The 6,686-nt window shown below is 31.5% G+C and overlaps 1 pseudogene; it reads left to right on the top strand.

The window, feature by feature from the left end:
- The window catches only part of LOC107552144 (probable ATP-dependent RNA helicase DHX37), a 23,156-nt pseudogene extending 17,077 nt beyond the window's left edge, over positions 1–6,079 (top strand).
- Positions 6,080–6,686: the final 607 nt, after the last annotated feature.

Here is a 6,686-nt window from a genome sequence, read left to right as displayed (position 1 = left end):
GTATTAAACAGTTGTAAGCTTAGCATAGAACCCCAGTATATTTTATATAATTGGTTAACTTAAATGTTAATGAGCCTGTCACTGAATTGCATGACTGAAATATCAGCAGATAAAGTGTAAAAACTGATGTAGGCTACTTGCAATGTCCAAAAACCTATAGCAATAGCCATAGTACTATAGACATTTGTAGTGAACTTGTGAACTGCCTGTCAGAAATCATAGCACGTCAGCTGTCTTAATCACGGCTTGTGTACTGCATCATCACTGTGTCTGTCATGTGACTCTGTTGCCCTTTCGGGCTTGAACTGATGGTAAAACGAACACATTATTATCTTGATATTTACTTTGAAAGCTGACGCTCGTGATTATGTTAAGGGGCGTTACATTTCCGACGCGTGCTTGTGGTGTTCGGCAATCAGTACAGCCAGAGACTCCTGGTCTTTCAACACCAGTGCTGTGAGGAAGGATGCTACGGTAGGCCGAGCAGAGACAGGGAGGAGTGTGGTAGAGGTAGGAAAAACCCAACAGACAGACAGTGACAACAAAGAACAACATACTGTAGAGAATGACAGTAACAGCAGACAAATGGTATAAACAGACAGCACACAGACTCTACACCATCCTCAGATTCTTTTTCTTTTGTTTTTACCGTATGTGTACATTTGTTATAAACGTGTGCTCTTTAAAAAGTAGTAAGCATTGTTTGCCAGACACATACATTAAATGTTTAAATATCTGTTACATATATGGTACTGCTTATATTATTTCACCATCTGTACACAAATGTAAGTAGTGAATGTGTGTGTCCGTGGGTGGGGCTGTGCCGGTGTGGTAATGTGGGCCGGTGTGGCTACAGTGCCAGGGCTGAATTTTTGTCCCAGTCCGCCCCTGCTGCTGGGTATGAGTTTGATGGCGATGATCAATATAGATGTCAAATGTTCAGACATTCAGGTCTAATGTGAAGACCACTTAAGATTTATATTGTCTGAAACCTTTCCTCTACCAGTGTTATTTTCGTATTATTTATATACTATTATAGTATTTATTCATATTTTGAATTAGCTTATTTATTTATTTTATGTTTTCAGTTTTAATTTTTAATTTTTAGTTCAAGTCTTAGTAATGTTGTGTACTTTGTCTTTTTATTATTATTATTTTAATATTTATAATAAATTTTTATTTAAGTTTTAGTCATTTTAGTACTTCAACTTAAAATGATTAATTTCAGTCAGCTGCAGTGCTATTTTAGTATCATTGAGATACTAAAATAGTTTTTAAAAAAATATATTTTGAATTCGTTTTTATTTTGTATTTTCCATTTTCCTTTCATTCAAGTTTTATTAATTTTTGCTGTGTTTTTTGTATTTTTATTAGTTTTTTTTTCATTATTATTAGTTTGTATCATTTTTTTAATGATTTTTTTTCCAGTTTTTGTTAATTTAGCACATCAAGTTAAACTAAATGAAAATGAGAAATGTTACTTTGGCAACTAGCTGAAATATTATAATAGCTGAAATTATTAAGTTTATAATAAATATACATTATTATTATTATTATCATTTAATTTCTGTTTATTTTATTTTAAATAACACTTTTTTTAAATGATTTTAGTTTTCATTAATTAATTACTCTTTTTTTCATGCAATATTTATATGTAATTTTTTTGTTTTTTTGTTTCAATGAATAAAAATTATTTTTAATAGTTTTAGTTAACAATATCAACAGTGCCTTATAGTGGTCAACTGATAGATTTTTAATGTTATCTATATTTTATTTTTATTTTACATTTTTAATGTTGTGGCCATTGGCCGATATATACGATATCACTATTTAATTGAAAGACAGTAATTAACATACATGCCAATCACTGCAATCAAATGCATATTTATTTTACATAATATTTACTAAAATAATTGGAAATGAATCATTTGAAAATGAATAAATAGTTTGATCTTAATAAAAAAATAAACACCTTTATACTGTAGATAGATAGCAACTTCCTAGTTCTGTAATTGCTATTATAGTATTTTTCACGAATGTAGACATTGCTAAAAACATAAACACTAAAAGTGCACTTTGGGAATCTAGTAAATCTGTGCATACTAGGAATAATTTTTTTCTCAAATAAAGACAAGGTAATGTTCATTTTAAATACATTACCTAGTGAATATGACATGTATTATGTAATAAAATTAGTGCGGTCAAATGATTAATTGCATCTAAAATAAGTGTTTGTAATTTGTATATCTATTATGTATATGTATATATATATATATATATATATATATATAAATACACACACATGCATGCATATATTTAAGAAAAATATGTTTTGCTTGTATATGAAATATATTTATACATGATATAAATATATACATGTACATACTTTACATTACTTTTGCGTTCATTTTTAAATCTGGGCAGGGCTTGCTTGTTTGCTTTTAATATAAAAAGTTCTATTTTTGGCAAATGTAAAAGCCCTTTACACCAAAAGCCTCAGGCTGAAGGAAATGTAAATCCACGTCTGTACAGTATACACAGAAGAAGAAAGTTCAACACTCTTCAGCAATAAAAAAGAAGAAATGTTAGTTTATCTTGTGTCATTTTTGCTTATTAGTACGGTTGAATTGGATCACCGAAGGTCAGCAGTAAATTGGTTAATAAAATAGGATTAAATACATAAAGGATATTTGTATTATTTAACATATTTAATTATTGTAGCTTTGCATCATATTCTGAGTTGCTTTTAACTGTTTTTATTAATTTTGAGGAAAACTAAATCTGATTTTTTTTTTTGTGTGTGAGTGAGATGAATTAAAGCATGTTCACATTTATTCTAGAACTACAATAACATCTGATTTCTCTCGACATGGGGCCAGGAGAGCTTTCAATCAATAAATGGGAAAAAAAGTAACTGGCGTTACTTATTTGAAAAAGTAACTCAGATATTCTCTTGTAAATTTAAAAAGTAATGCGTTACTTTACTAGTTACTTGAAAAAAGTAATCTGATTACGTAACTCACGTTACTTGTAATGCGTTACCCCCAACACTGCTTACAATAGAAGTGACCTAAAACAATTAAGACTTATTAATGAAATGTATCACGTTTTCCACAAAAATATTAAGCAGCACAACTGTTTTTAACATTGATAATCAGAAATGTTTCTTGAGCAGCAAATCAGCATATTAGAATGATTTCTGAAGATCATGTGACACTGAAGACTGGTGGAATGATGCTGGAAAAATTACATTTTACACATTATATTCAAATAGAAAAGTTATTTTAAATTGTAATAATATTTCACTAGATATTATATTATTTGACACTAACATTTACTTAATTACAAATAAACACTTGGAATTATTTTGAAAAAAAAAAAAATGACAGCTCTATTTAAATAATACATTTGTTATATTTCAACAAGTGTAAAGAAAATGTTTCTCCGTTTTGTTTCTTGCAGGCGTTTGTGCCGTTCAGGCCGAATGGATTCCGAAGCTCCTCCCACAATACTGTCACTTCAGCGCTCCGGAGGAAAGCCCCGCCCCCTGGTTCTGCCCACTGAGTGACCGAGTAAAGTGTCATCAGCAGAGCACCTTCTGTAAGAGCTGCTGTCTGTCCTCCTGTCCTCAGCCAGAGTTCAAAGCCAGCTCTAGCTTTTTAGTGCCGTGGTGTGTGTGTGTGTGTGTGTGTGTGTGGGGGGGTGTTAGTCTGAGCGTGGTGGGTGTGTCTCTCTCCGCAGACAGAGTCAGTTGGAAGCTTCCTGCCATTGAGATGGATTACCCAGAGGGCCTTGAGCGTTACAAACTATGTGCAATGTTTTTCCTGGAAGGCCAGGTGACATTTATGAGTGTGTGTGGGTGTGTGTAAATGTGGGTGTCAAACCAAAACAAGACTGAAATGTCAGTTATTCACTCTACCAGTTTAAAACCATGGCAAATTTGGTCATTATGAAAAAAACTAAACAATGTAATGATCATAATCAAGATAATGATGAATGAGTGTATATTAATCCTAATTATTACACGGCTACTTACAAAATAAATCCATTACCGTTTAATAAATCTCTTCTGCTCACCAAGGCTGCATTTATTTGATCAAAAATACAGTAAAATCACCAATATTGTAAAATATTTTTTAGTTTTAAAATAAATGTTTTCTATTTGAATGCTTTTTAAGATGTAATTTATTTCTGTGATCAAAGCTGAATTTTCAGCATCATTCCTCCAGTCTTCAGTGTCACATGATCTTCAGAAATCATTCTAATATGCTGATTTGCTGCTCAAGAAACATTTCTGATTATTATCAATGTTGAAAACAGTTGTGCTGCTTCATATTTTTTTGGAAACTTTGATGCATTGAATTTGTCAGGATTCTTTGATGAATAGAACGTTTAAAAGATCAGCATTTATTTGACATTGGAATCTTTTGTAACATTATAAATGTCTTTACTGGCTCTTTTGATCAAGTTAATGCATCTTTGCTAAATAAGAGTATTAATTTCTATTCCTCCACCATGCTGAAGACGTGGGCCAAGTAAGATCTAATACACACTTTAACTTTTGTTCGGAGTGGAAATACTTATTGTTGAATAATCTCAGGCTGCAGCCGCGGACTGAAGCTCTTCTGACGGCGCTGGTGGCAGAGAAAGTCGACAACAGAACGTCTTTAGAAGCTGCATGGAAGAAAGATGAAAAATGTAAGTTGCTATGCATAAATGATTCAGGTTCTTTCTTGTGGTCATTTAGTGGAAAACCATGTGGGGATTGATTTGTCTGTATTACAGACCATGCAATGCAAAGCTGCATTCAAACGTTTAGGGTCAGTAAGAATTTTTTTTGAATGAAATGTATACTTCTATTCAGCAAGGATGCATTACATTGATCAAAAGTGACAGTGAAGGCATTTATAATTTTACAAAAGGTATATATTTTAGTTAATAAGAAATGTTTCTTGAGCAGCAAATCAGCATATTAGAATGATTTCTGAAGGATCATGTGACACTGAAGACTGCAGTAATGATGCTGAAAATTCAGCTTTCTTCACAAGAATAAATTACATTTTACAATATATTCAAATAGGACATTATGGAAGCCTCTTTAAAAATATAAAAGGTAATTGCACGTTTGTATTTTGCAATCCTGAGTTTTTTCCTTGCAATTCTGAGAAAAGAAGTCAGAATTGTGAAATATAAACTCACAACAGCAAGAAGAAAAGACTTGTCTTAGAATTTTTTGACATTTTTTTATTCTGAATTCTGAGTTTACATCACAGAATTCTGTTTTTTCCCCCCCGCCATGGAATAAAAAAATAAAAAAGGTAATTTGAATCTATATCTCACAATTCTGACTTTTGTTTTCATAAATGAGAAACAAAGTCTGAATTGTTAGATATAAACTCAGAATTGCAAGAAAAAATTAAAAAGATTGTCAGATAAAAAGTCGCAATTACCTTTATTTTCCATCGAAAATAATTTTTTAAGTTATAAATTTAAGTCATACAATTTTACAATATTATTATTGTTTTTGCTGTATTTTGCCTTTGTGAGCATAAGAGACTTCTTTCAAAAACATAAAAAAAATCTAAATTTTTGAATGTCATTGTGTGTGTATATATATATATATATATATATATATATATATACACACATACACTGAATCAAAATGCTGATAAATATCAGAATTTATATTTTTAGCTCTGACAGAAATACATTTTTATGAAATCCGAAGTGTGGAAATAGACAAAAAATGGCTTTAATTCCCACTTTTAGATCTGCTGTCAGCGTGTTGTCAGTGGATCCCAGAGTCTCTTCATGCAGACACACAGACACACAGTGACCTCTGACCTGTCTGACCAGCACATGCCTTTTAATCTGAGACGCTGCAGGACATGCGTGCCGTAAGACATTTAATGAACAGGATCTTCCTGCTTGTGCCTCATTCTCTGACATCACACGGATGGATTCCTCTGAAAGCCTGTGGACAGATGAAGACTTCCAGTGTAAAACGATGGCAAGATTTCACGCCGCATCTGCAGTGCACTGCAAACTGGACTTTTGTAAACATCTTCAGATCAGAACACCAGAGCAAATAAATTCCTTTGTCTTTAAAAAACCTTGTGTCTCCATACTGTCTGTTCTGGCATTATTTTTGTGACAGTGAAATATTTATTTTTATTACTATTTTTTTTAAAACCTCTTCCATTGTGTAAGATATTTAAATAAAATGAAGAAAATGAAACCTATTTTTAGCATCAATTGACGTCTGTCATTGCCAACAAAGGGTATATTATAACAAAGTATTGAGATGAAATTTTGTTATTGACCAAATACTTGTTTTCCACCATAATTTGCAAATAAATTCTTTAAAAATCCTACAATGTGATTTTCTGGATTTTTTTTCTCATTTTGTCTCTCATAGTTGAGGTATACCTATGATGAAAATTACAGGCCTCTCTCATCTTTTTAAGTGGGAGAACTTGCACAATTGGTGGCTGACTAAATACTTTTTTTCCCCACTGTATATATATAATATGCACACACACCATACATGAACATATGACAAGTTCATGCATAATTACTTGCATAATTACTTTTGATTTATGTAGTAATAAGACATTATGCATGTAATTTAAATGAAATTGTAGTATAATGTAATGCAAAAAACTCCTGAAAATAGACTTCATTTT

This window comes from Sinocyclocheilus grahami, unplaced genomic scaffold (genome assembly GCF_001515645.1).
Source record: "Sinocyclocheilus grahami isolate Dianchi unplaced genomic scaffold, SAMN03320097.WGS_v1.1 scaffold442.1, whole genome shotgun sequence".
Lineage (NCBI taxonomy): Eukaryota > Metazoa > Chordata > Actinopteri > Cypriniformes > Cyprinidae > Sinocyclocheilus > Sinocyclocheilus grahami.
This window is presented reverse-complemented; position numbering and strand designations above follow the sequence as displayed.